The sequence below is a fragment of the Lepidochelys kempii genome, chromosome 2 (assembly GCF_965140285.1).
Source record: "Lepidochelys kempii isolate rLepKem1 chromosome 2, rLepKem1.hap1, whole genome shotgun sequence".
Taxonomy (NCBI): Eukaryota; Metazoa; Chordata; order Testudines; family Cheloniidae; genus Lepidochelys; species Lepidochelys kempii.
The window spans coordinates 193,302,792-193,316,095 of record NC_136381.1 but is presented as its reverse complement, the minus strand read 5'-3'; the positions used below and the strand labels follow the sequence as shown (position 1 = coordinate 193,316,095).

At 44.3% G+C, this 13,304-nt stretch overlaps 1 pseudogene; it reads right to left on the bottom strand.

Annotated features, from left to right (window-relative positions):
- Window positions 1-9,927: 9,927 nt before the first annotated feature.
- On the bottom strand, window positions 9,928-10,288 carry LOC140906027 (small nuclear ribonucleoprotein F pseudogene; annotated as a pseudogene).
- Window positions 10,289-13,304: the final 3,016 nt, after the last annotated feature.

Genomic DNA, 13,304 nt, shown 5'->3' with positions numbered 1-13,304 from the left:
CGGTATTTACGGTATTCTCCAACGTATTACGTCAGCTCTGAGTATCTTTGCCGCAGGGCCAATTTCTCCTGCAATAATGAAAAAGCTGGTTTACATTGATGAGCTGTCAGCACCTGGCTACCTGGATCCACACTGCAGCATACACAGGAACAGTCAGATTGCCAGTGTATAGCCCTTAAGTGTTGTCAGAGGGAGGCAAGATATTTAATAAGAGTAACATACGAAACCAGCCAATACCGATCCCTCCTAAATCCAAACATTTCTTTTAACCCATTACAAAGTTCACCATTTGGAAGGAAGGGAACAAAAAATGAATATACAACATTAAGCTTGACTTTCTCTGGGTGAAATAACCTGATGGGAGCAAGCTGAGATTCTGCTTCGGGATTCATTAAGAAGTGACTCAAAACTAGACAGGTGGAGGAGCAGGAATCCATGAATCAGAAGGGGTGGAAAGAAATCAACAAAAGCAGTGGATGCCAGGAATTGACAGGTATCCAGGGCCTAAACTGCATGGATCCCCAGCCAAGTGAATAGTTCTCTAAACTAACTGGACCCCACCATCCCAATTAGCTATGGCATGCATGGATCAGTAGCTGAGTAAAGATTGGCTCTCATCTCACAGTCATGTACTCGGGAGTCTTTGCCTTTTGCTGGTTTGTTTCCTGTTCAAGGTCATCTGCTCTGAGTATTGCACACACCATCTATTTTTGGATCATTGCTTATTGGCGCCTACAAGAGTCACCTGGTATTTAACATCTTAACATTGGGCCTCATCTTTGAAGATGCTGAGGGCCTCCCAGTAGTGACTGAACAATTAGACTTCCACTGAAGAGAATGAGAGTCAGCAGAAACTGAACAATTAGACTTCCACTGAAGAGAATGAGAGTCAGCAACTAGCTGGATTGTGCCCTCACGCTGCAGGTAATAGAGGTGCTGATAAATGTCACCCTGACGTAACTGTTCCATAGCTTCCTCCTTTTCTAGCTGCCAACAGATCACAGATATGAGTAACTGCAATGCATTTCATGAAACACTGCAGCGAGGGAGAAGGGCTCGTGAGCATTGCTTGACATGTAGGATGCATTATTAGGATTTTCAACCCACTTATCAAGGTCTATTGGAAAAGTCAGTTTAATGCAGTTGCCAGTGTTGCAAAGCAGTGTTCTAATTATCTATCAATACACTTTTCTTTACTGTGACAAAGTCTTCCCAGAGGGGAGTTGTGCTAGCACGAGATGCTCCAGTAAGGGACTCCAAGACAGCAGTGAAGGCCCAAAAGCACTGATTCAGCTTACCTCTGAGCAGCCTCTTGCAGAGGAGTTCTGAAGTTACCCTCTGTAATGATGCAGCCTTTGGTGGGACACTACTGAGAGTAGCAATTCAGGACAAATTGCTTAGCGCAGGGCAGTCACAGCCCAAAGATGGGTGTCCTTTATTACTAAGGCGCACCAAACCAGCCAAACAGAGAGGACTTCGGTTTTACCCCACTGGCTAACCATAAGTCACACAAGCAATTCCCTTAGACACTCCAGTTTCACAGCATCACCACCAGCACCGCTCCTTATTGGGATGACTAGTTATGAAAACCAATACCCCAGTAAAAGAAAAAAGGTTCTCCCGATCCCAAAGGGCCAAGCCCCAGACCCAGGTCAGTATACCGGTCAGATCTTACCCACAAATCATGCTGTTGCCAATCTTTAGAATCTAAAATCTAAAGGTTTATTCATGAAAAGAAAGAAATATAGATGAGAGCTAAAATTGGTTAAATGGAATCAATTACATACAGTAATGGCAAAGTTCTTGGTTCAGGCTTGTAGCAGTGATGGAATAAACTGCAGGGTCAAATCAAGTCTCTGGAGTACATCCACATCTTGGATGGGTCATTCAGTCTTTTGTTCAAAGCTTCAGTTTGTAGCAAAGGTCCTCCAGAGGTAAGAAGCAGGACTGAAGACAAAATGGAAATGATGCAGCTGCCTTTTATAGTCCTTTTGCCATGTGGCTTGTGCTTCCTTTGTTCCAAACACAAGCTACCCAGCACATGACATGGAAAAACCATAGAGTTCTGTCCAAAGGCATGTACCTGCATGCCTTGCTGAGTCACAAGGTGTATCTGCTTTCTCTCATTGGGTCAGTTGTATAGCTAATGGTCCTTAATGGGCCATCAAGCAGGCTAGGCAGTGCTGATGCCAAATTGTCTGGGGTGTTACCCATAGCACAAGTTTGAAATACAGTCAGTATGGACCCAATACTTATAACTTTAAATACAAAAATGATGCATGCATACAGAGAGCATAATCATAACCAGCAAATCATAACCTCTTCATGGACACCTTACATGACCTCCTTTGTATAAGATTTGGTGCCACTATATGACCTTGGCCGCAACAGTGATCTATACAGTCACAGTTCATGTCAATAACGTCACACCCTCTGTGACAGAATCCCAGAGGAGCAAACCATGCAAACCGTGTCTGCCCTCCCCCACAACATAGTTCCCTCAGAGGTCTGAACAATTATGGCCATCTCAGGAAGAATGACTGTCTTTTGCCAGAGATGATCTGTCCTGTGATCAGTTCTTGTAGATCAGTTTCTCTTCCCCTTTTCTTCCTGTCTGAAAAGACTGGCCAGTGCACTCTTTTGGGGCTAATCCGACAGTTTTGATTAAAGCAGAACTCCCTATGAACTGAAGGACTAAAGAATCAGGACCTATCTCTGTCCTTTCTGAACTTCCTTTACAGAGTTTGAGAATCCTTATCACTGGACACTGCTTGTTTCGGGTTAGGAACCTGAAGGAATCATTACTGGGCACTCTGACCTTGCTCCTTTGCCTGCTCCTCAAGCGAAGACAGAAACAGGTATAAACCTGCTCAGGGTATTCTGATGGTTGAGTAGGATCTTGGGAACCTCCAGAACATGGTTGTAAGGTGGCTGTATACTGCAGTCTGTCAGGAGGTCACCAGGGCAGGCCTAGGACAGCCTCAACGGCTGCAACAGTTACCACTGATTGTGTCTAACTTGGGAAAGCACAGGAGGCATCCATGCCTTAGGCCCTCAGAGCCCAGAGGAGAGGGGGTTTTGTTCATTATCAGACAAATAGGTGAAATTAAGCATGAAGTTAAACCTGGTGCCCTTATTCCTGTGGCACGGTACGTTACTGATATCAGTGGGACCCCTTGGGAAGCAAGGCATTGTTCATTCTGAGTGTGGGCGTCAGAATCTGGCCCTTTCTGAACCTGATCCTCCAAGGCTCTGAGTGCCTCTTGAAAGATGCTGAACAACCATAACTCACTGTAACCACTGGGAATGGATGGTGCTGAGCACCTTCCAGGGTCAAGCGCTAAGAGACATTTCTGGGAGCTCCTGGAATGCCCCAGAGTAGTTAAATGGACTTGGGAAGAACAGGCCCCTGCAAGAGAACTGCTGATTCAAGCCCTGAAAAGAGCTAGCCTGAGACTTCCTAGACCTTACTAAAGAACACTGAACTGAAATCTCCATTTTGCAGTTAGTCACAATTTTAACAATTTAAAAGCCCTGGTTTTATTTTGGGACACTCAGCAACTTGTTGCAGTCGTGTCTGCAACACAATATTGAGTGCGTGACACAGCGCAACTGTATTGTCACAGTGTGATGTCATGTCACCTGATATGTGACTTCCAAGAAACAAAGACACAAGTTATTTGTTTCACAGGGCAAATTCAAGATGCCCTGGCTCACGGGGAGAAGTATATTGCTTAGTTTTCCTTTGTTAACTATAGTCCATGAAAAGAAAGGGAGTACTAGTGGCACCTTAGAGACTAACCAATTTATTTGAGCATAAGCTTTCGTGAGCTACAGCTCACTTCATCGAATGCATCCGATGAAGCTGTAGCTCACGAAAGCTTATGCTCAAATAAATTGGTTAGTCTCTAAGGTGCCACTAGTACTCCTTTTCTTTTTGCGAATACAGACTAACACGGCTACTACTCTGAAACCTATAGTCCATGAAGTTATGCACATGCATAAGTGTTTACAGAACTGGGCCTATATTTAGTAAAACTTCCTTCAAACTATACCTGAAAACACTTTGCTACATTTAAATTATACAATATGACATGTGGAATAATGAAAGCAATAGCCTTGTGAGGACACTTCATGGTAAATAAACAGAAGAGTTCACTAATATGGAAGGCTAATGGTAGTAGGCAAGGGAAATTAAAAGCACAAGAGATTTTTTTTCAGAAGACATGATCAGTTAATTGGAGAGATATAGGAAGGCTGTGCCAGGGACTGCAGAAGAAGAGACAAAATAGAGTACTAAAAGGTATTTTACATTGTAATATAGAACGGCTGTGGTGGGACATATCCTCTGCTGGTGTAGACTGCTATAGCCCCTTTAAAGGCAATGGAGCTCCACAATCTGAAGATGGACAACAAAATGTTGTTGTTATAAGCTACATGTATAAGTGACCAAATAGGTTATTTCAGCGTAAATTATTTTGCATTAGTAAAACCGTGTCCAAGGGCCAGATTCAGCCACATTGATGCCTATCCATTTTGAAACCCACTAACCAAATCAGCATAATTGCTTTTGGTTTTTGCACAGATTTATTCAGAAGCACCATAACGTCCAGCAAACTACACACGGTGAAGTAAAACACGTCATACATGTCAAGTCAGTGGTAATAACAACAAGCTGTAAAAAAACATGAATTATGCTATCAACAGCCACCACCCAGGCCTGCCTTCTCTCAGCAGAACATGTGCAGGGGTTGGAAGAGCCTAAAGCAGGCAGGCAGCACTCCTGGATGACATGCTTCATCTGCTCTGGCTATAGCTGCTACTATCTGTCCATTGTTTCCAGGGGTGCAGTAGCAAGCCATTTGACATCTGTACATACTGGTCAACCAATTGCCTCAGTGCTCACAGCATCCCTATCTTCTCCCAGGGTAGGCCTGCTTTGACTGTCTCTCACCCAGCAGGTGCAATTAGAGACAGAGATCTAGCACTGTGTGAACACAGGGCTTAATAACAACTTTAAAGAGAAGCACAAACCCTGCTAGTTTTCCTGGGGACAATATTTCTTGTGGCAATGAACGGTTGCACTCCATAATATACATGACTTATGTGTCTGCCTGTGACAGAGTGGCCAAGCCATCTATCACTGAGCAAGAATAGAACTAGCCATAAGCACAAGATATTTCTTGGGAGCCCAAGGGCTCCTGTGCAGATTCTCAGGCCACTCCCATCTCCACCCTCTGAAGCATGAATAGAAGGAAAGAAATGCTCAGTCCGATTTTTTCCTCCCCTCTCAGCCCCAGCAGCTTTGTACTCTGCATATCAGAAGCCAGGCCCCAGGCAAAGCTCAGCAGTGAGGACTGACTGAATCAGCTCCACAGGTAATGGATATATACGTACCCTATAAGTTGTAAGGCTCACTGTATTAAAGCAGGTTTCAGAGTAGCAGCCATCTTAGTCTGTATCCGCAAAAAGAACAGGAGAACTTGTGGCACCTTAGAGACTAACAAATTTATTTGAGCATAAGCTTTCGTGAGCGACAGCATGCATCCGATGAAGTGAGCTGTAGCTCATGAAAGCTTATGCTCAAATAAATTTGTTAGTCTCTAAGGTGCCACAAGTACTCCTTTTCTTTTTGTGTATTAAAGCAAGCCACTCTGTTCATCTTTTCTCTCTCTAACTGAAGCTAGCACCTGCCTTTGTGTGTGTGCAGCTCTCTCCTTTTTGTTTTCAGCCAAATATCCCTTTAACCATATAGAAACCCAGTCCCAAATACCAGTTTGTGTGAGGTGGAATAGACTTCCCTGAGACAGCCTGGCACAGCTGTATTTCCAAGTACCAGGACAAGCTTTGGGGAGAAGGAGAAATAAGCATGGTACTTCTTGTACACACCCCTGGGGATGTTTTTTCTTGTGTACCCAGTGAAATGCTCTGAATATTTTTAGATCTCCAGATAGCTTTTTTTCATTTGTTGGATTTAGTGCCTGTTTGGGATGTTTCATTTGTTCTTCTGATAAATAAAAAGTGCAATTGTATCAAGTTTGCCCTGGGAGATTTTTTTCTCATCCTTTTCATGGGCAGTTTTCAGACACAAACTCCTCTCACTCACATGTAGCGGTGACAATTGTATGATTTAGCAGTATGGTCCGGAATACGGGGCAGAGTATAGCTGCTCACTCAGGCTCTCTCTAGCGCTAGGACACAACAACTGAGGGCTGCTAGTCCTCCAACACCTTCCCGTAATCCCTCATTCCATGGCTTTTTCCTGCCCTCTACCTATTCCCTGATCAGAAGTTCCCTACCGCTGAGAATAGGGCTGTAATGACTTATTCCCCTGATTTGTAATGAAAGGAGGCACAGAGGTGATATTGCCTGCATTCTATCTCCTCTGCCATCCAGGGAGAGCATTCTTCACCTACTGCTACTCTTGAGACAGAGCTGGGAAACAGAAGTTCATGAATCATACTCCCAGCTCTAACATGAGCAAATCACTTAACCTCTCTACCTCAGTTTCAGTACTAGTGTCAGTGAGCTCATAACACAAACCTACCTCACAGGGGTGTTTTGAGAAGTGAAGTACTGACAAGGAAAATTCTAACGAGTGTCACTACCTTGGCTATGGTGGAATGGGAGAAACCTCTTGTCTGTTAGTAACAGTGGAAGGGAAATTTGTATTAAAGCTAACATTAAAATTAGATAATACTCAGGTTAAGGAAAGAGTGTCTATACATCTGAGTATAATGCTTAAATTATCCAAAAGTACAAAGTTTGATTTAAAAGTCATACATTTCATATAGTACATAATCTGCAATATCCTAAAATAAGGTTAATACATTCAGCGATACAGTTAAAGAAGTAGCATAAATACAGTACATGTCCAGCAAGTAAGTGCCCAGTCCTGCAAGGCACCAAACACCCATGGAATTCCAAAGACAGTGACACATGCAGACTACCCCGGAGACCCCACATATAAAATGTAAACTCTTATATAGCGCTTTCCCTCAGTAGATCTCAAAGGACTTTACAAAGGACATAACTATACAAGAATACTGACATAAGTGAATTTGCAGACTTTCCCATTACTCAGCAGACATATCCGGTGACTTTGGTGGAATGGAAATGGAAGCCCTGTTTGTGGTACTAGTCCTGGCACCAAAGCATGAATGGGATGACTAGGTAAAATACATGCATACCACAGGGAAATAGATCAGGAATTCAAAATGGGAATGCCCAGCATTTCTTAGCCATTCCTTTACTGTTAGGGCTAGATTCTGCTAGCTGATCCATGCAAACACATACTGAGACCCCAATCCTTCGTCTCTGCATGGGTACAAGTGGCAATAGCATACCAGATATAAAAATGAGAAAAATAACAGCATCCAAAATAAAGCATAGACATTGACACAATAAGTAGAGACAAGTAAAACCATCACAGCTAAAAGGACTCCATTACTTTCACACATGGCAGAGTTAGAGTCAAACAGGAATCCCGTCTCCACCAACAGTAAAGGGACATAATTACTGATATAAAACCAAGGAAGCTGCTAAATCAAATATATGTTACATCACATATTTTGTCATATGCATTACCTATAGAGAGAGTTAATCAGTTATTATCAGTAGTTAGATAACATCTTTATACCATATCTGATTCACACTGGCTGTGCGTAACCACAAGAACGTCATAGCACCCAGCCCAGACTCTTTGTCTGGAAAGCTCAGTCCTTAAAGGCACAGGCCCTAATCTCAGACTGGGGCCTAAGACACTACCATGTATCACGACCACTGTAGGAACTATATTGTGCTATAACTACAGGAACCTGTATTGTGCTATAACACTGTAATCCATTGATTCACGTTTGTTTCTTTTGCTTTCAATTTACAATAATATGTACATTCAAACTCCACCAAAGCTAAAGATGGTACATTTACACTGATCGGTGGGGAGATGATTGGCAGCAAGCACAACACTTTGTTACGATGTCAAGGATTTGGCAAGCTACCCGGTGGGAAAATAAATTCCATCACAACATACGGTTTCCCACTGACTGACATGCTTGTACATGACTGGCTCAATGCACAAACTGTTTTTGGGGTCTATCCATCCCATGCTGACATTTTGCATTCCCAGAGAATAGCAAACAATATGGCACCTTTTCCGCTTTTTTCTTTCGAGTGTTTCCAATACATTAGTTCAGTGCTCCCCAACTTGTTATTGTTACCCCACCCCAGTGATGGGTTGGTGGAGAGACACTCCCCCCACTCTGCACCCCTCATTGCACATCCTGACGTACTTTGTCTCCCCTTTTATTCTCTCCACTCCCTCCTGTCGCTCCTCCCCACTCCCACTCGTTTCTTTTCCTTTGCGGTGTAGTTCCCCTCCACCCCCCCAACCTATTGTATTTGGGATTTGTTCTTTCTGCTTCCCTTCCCCCATTCCCCCACTCAGCCAAAGGCTACATGCTGCTCAGGGTGTGGGGAGGATATGGCATCTACAGGGACTGTGAGGCACATACTCTCATGGCTGATGAGTGGGGAGCAGAGAGGAGCTGCCCCTCCTCTCCCTGGCTTATCCAAGCAGCGCTTCCCCTCATCCTTAGCTGGTGTGAGGAGATTGGGGTGTGATTGTTTCAGCTTAGGCCCAGCCTATACAGTTTGTACCAGTATAACTATGTGGGTTGGGGGTGGGATTTTGCTACCAAAATCATTATACCAGCACAACCCCTAGAGTGGATGCAGTTACACTAGGATAAATGTGCCTTTTATAGTATAGCTTCTCCCCCGCCACACCATCACAATACTGAATAAGCCCTTTTCTACCAGTATGATGGTACCCCGACTAGAGGCTTGTACCTCTTTAATTATCATATACTGGTGTTGATAAAGCAGTATGACTTTTGTGTCTAGAGAAGTCCTTACTTTAACCACTGAGTGAGCACAGAAAGGCCTGGGGTGGCAAGCTGTAGCCTCAGCCCATGGCCCTGTGCCTGTCAGCAGCTCCTAGAGCTAGTTCATTAAACGGCATTGCAGAAGGAGAGAAGGAAGGCAGGTGACTTTCAAGGACTCATGAACCCATCTGCGTGGAAGCACATTTTCAGTGCATGTGTGGGGGAAGGATCCAGGGAAACATGCAGCTTCCTTTGCCCTCTGTCCTTCTCTCCTCTGCCTCCTCCCAAAGTCCTTTGGGGCCCAACCCCAGGTTAGAAGATGTGAGTTAGTGAAAAGATTCTACCTTAGAGTTTGAATTCACATGTGTTTTTGTTTTTGGGTTTTTTTTGGTAAAGGCTCCAGGTAAGGAGGTCTCTTTCCAATACATGACCTCACTGCCTGTGTGCTTGCCCACCTATTAGGGACTGGAACTTGTGAACCCTACTCACAAATGTAGTGCTGCAAGTGAGGGCTACTCATGGGGGCAAGGAGTTGCAGGTTTGGGCCCGAAGTGTCTAGTTTTTCTAAACATGGGCATAATCACCAAATTAATATTTAATTTCCCATGGAAAAGCTTTACGTCCAGCCGCTCAGAGCATTTGAATAGATTAGTTACGTTGAAGAGGGCACTTGCTTTCTTATTTGCATATTAATTTCTTTGCCTCTGCTCAGGTGGCATGAATTAATAGCTTTAGCAACCATGGCACAAAAGAATCAACTGGGGGTGAGAGAGTGGCTGGGGATGGGGAAGGCTGCTGCCTTACCAATAAAGCATGGAGTTTATTAGGAAAGGGATCAGATGTCAGACTACCTGAACTCAATGAGGTGTGTTAATGAATCCTGGTAAAGCAGTAACTGAAGAAAGGAAAGATGGGCAGGAATTCACAGATACTTAGAGCCAGCTCTTCAGTGATGGATCTTTACATATAGCTCCACTGTTTTTTTGTTTTTTGGGGGTTTTTTTGGTGAAAACTGATCTTTATTTTCCAGAAATATATAAACTTATTCTCTCATTTCTCCATCTTCTTCTTCTACTCCTCTGATGTACAGGACAATGTTACATCTTATCAGAACTTCACCAAGGTGTCCTGACAATGCAGCATCTATGTATTCTTCTGTGTTTGCAAGCTGCATGTTCATGTAGCCGTCGACAGACACCAGGTAGCCCTTGTACTCCATCCCCCACTTCAGCTTCACCATCACTGGCTTCCCTGTCAGCCCATTCAGGAAGGGCTTGGGGTTCAGGGGCAAGCTCATGGTAATGAGGCCTGGCACAAGGCAGCGGTAAAAACAAAAATTACTCGCAGGGCCACATGTGCACCCGCTGGAGTCTAAGAGAAAGGCAGGAAGTGACGCCCGCGCCTCCACTGGTTGCAAGACAGTTACACCTGTCCACACCAGCTGAGGATTTGACCTTCAGGGTGTGATTTTTCAGAGGTGCTGAGCACCTGCAGCTCCCACGGGAGTTGAAGGAACTCCATGCTCATGAAAAATCAGGCCCACACTGTTCCTTTAGGACTTAATCCCACAGACTCTTACCTCAGATATGTAATCCCCTGGATTTTGCTGGGATTGGGTATGGGAGAAATTGTTATTGTAGTAAGGGGCTGCAGGATTGGGCCCTTGAGGAGCAGGTGTCTCCTGGCTGTGGCTAGGATGTTGATCTGGGCAGCCTCGAGCAGTGAGGATGGCAGATCTTAGCCAGAGGAACAGCAGAGCACAGTATGTGGTTACGCTTCTGGTACACTGCATCTTGCCATGTTAAATCAAAGACTTTGGTCAGTCAGTTGTGAGTTAACCGTGTGTGACATGAGCTATCAAGACAAGGGATTTCTTTTAAAGTCACCTAGAAATAGTCCCCTCCACCCCAGTGTGTTCATGGTTTTTGCTTCCTAAATCTTGATCAAGGGCAGGCCCTTCCCCATTCTGTTAAATGAGTCCGTTACATGTGGCTTTTCAAATTACTTTTTTGTGTCTTAATAGCATAGCTCCCTGCCTCAAACAGGTCAGCGGGGGTTGTCTGCTATACAAATACACATTTTTCAGTCTTCACACCTTCACCCTGGGAAGCAACAGTCTCATCTGAAAAGAAGTGGTTGAATAGCTGCCATAAAGAGCTTAATTTGATTTGTCCAGGAATAGCTTTATCAACTCTGAATTATACTCCCATTCTAAACCTACATTATTTATCTTAAGTTTGCAAAGTAACTAATCATGTGCATTTATCATAATTAACATAGAGCCCAATTCTAAAGAAATAGTGGGCCTGATTCTCAGTTACTAAGTTTCTGTGACAGGGGTAGGGACAATGCCAGGGTGCAAAGCTGGCCAATTTTGTGTTCCCCCTAAGGTGACCAGATGCCCCGATATTTAGTTATTTGTCCTGTGTCCCGACCGATGTATAGTCAGGATGCCATTTGTCCCAATATTTTGCTTCGGCAGCACTCCGGATTTTTTTTTTTTTTTTTTTTTGCTTGGGGAGGCAAAAAACCTAGAGCCAGCCCTGGTGGGTGGGGAGGGGGGATGAGCCTGTGGCTGCCCCCCAGGCGTCCCGATATTTTGTTCTTGTCATCTGGGGCTTGCCCGTCCTCTGGTGCAAGTTAGAGTGCAAGTTAGAGTGGCCTGAGGACATGCTTTGAGGCCGCTCAATTTATGCTTTGCTTTCCAGGCGCACCCCTTCCCCCGACATGGACCCTGGAAAGCAGAGAATAGCACGGAATGCCCCTAGTACACCTACAATGAGGGTTTGGAGCAGGGGCACTGTCTTATGCCAGCTCTATATCTGCCAGCGAAACCCTCTGCACAGGGGTGTGTTCTCAGGGGAGGATTTCTGTCCCCTTTCAGGTCTCTACACCCCACCGGCAGTATAACTGTGACTCAGGCCCATTCCACGGCCATATGGTCACACATATTCCAGATCTGCACATCCAGGCTGAGTGCAAAAGGCCAGGGATCCTGGCTATGCTGTTGGTAGTCAGTGAAGAGGAAATTTGGGTTAGCAAGTAAAGGGAAGGGAAGGGGGGAAGAAACCTAACTTTGCATTTACAAGACGTGGGGCTGCTCTGAGAAAGGAAATTAGCAGCTGTAGAAACATACCTGGGCTGAATAAGTCTCTTGCATGTTGTGTGGTGTATAATAGAGCCTTCTTGTCCAATTCACCTTTGGCAGAAAAGATTTGATATACTGCAATTCTGGTTATTTGCCCTAACACCATTACTACTACAGAAACAATCAGAGTAGATTGAGGATAAATCAAAACAATTTCCTCTCCAGCATGTCTACCATCACTTGCACGGAGCATGAAGAGCTCCCGTGGTGTGGACATAACATTCAGACATTTGTATTTGAATTCCAATAAAGCTACATCCCTTAAGTTCATCGCAGCTCATTGGAGTTGGTAGGTTTTGGATGTCCAAACTATGCAACCTAAAACCTCCCTGACTGCGTGTTTGCTTTTGAACAATCTTTACCCCATTCTCTGGTAGGTGATAGGAACACAGTTTCCCTTTATAAAATAAATCTAAAACTCTAGTAAAGCGAGAATTAGGCTCCCGGTTTAAAGCATGTGCTTTCATCCATCCCTATTCAGAAACCACTTACGTCTGTGCTTCAGTTCCATCAGCTTTAATGAAACTTAAATACTTTGCTGTATAGGGGTTGTCAAGGTTCCTTCCCCACTCTGAACTCTAGGGTACAGATGTGGGGACCTGCATGAAAAACCCCCTAGGTAGTATATTTAGAGGGGTGGGTGTGTGTGTGTCTTATTAACTCTGTTTTCCCCTGGAGCTCCAGGAAGAAATCACAGTCAGTGTTTCACCCTATCTGAGATTTCAGGGGCGTGTCATAAATATAAAGGAAGGGTAAACACCTTTAAAATCCCTCCTGGTCAGAGGAAAAACCCTTTCACCTGTAAAGGGTTAAGAAGCTAGGATAACCTCGCTGGCACCTGACCAAAATGACCAATAAGGAGACAAGATACTTTCAAAGCTGGAGGGGGGAGAAACAAAGGGTTCTCTCTGTCTGTGTGATGCTATTGCCAGGACCAGAAAAGAAATGGAGTCTTAGAATTTAGTAAGTAATCTAGCTAGAGATGTTTTAGATTCTGTTTTGTTTAAATGGTGTCAAGGTTCCTTCCCTGCTCTGAACTCTAGGGTACAGATGTGGGGACCTGCATGAAAAACCCCCTAAGCCTATTTTTACCAGCTTCGGTTAAACCTTCCCCAAGGTACAAACTATTTTACTTTTTTTCCTTGGACTTTATTGCATCTAACAGATATATAACCGGGAAAGAGCCCGCTTGGAAACGTCTTTCCCCCCCAAATCCTCCCCAAACCCTACACCCCCTTTCCTGGGGAAGGCTTGATAAAAATCCTCACCAA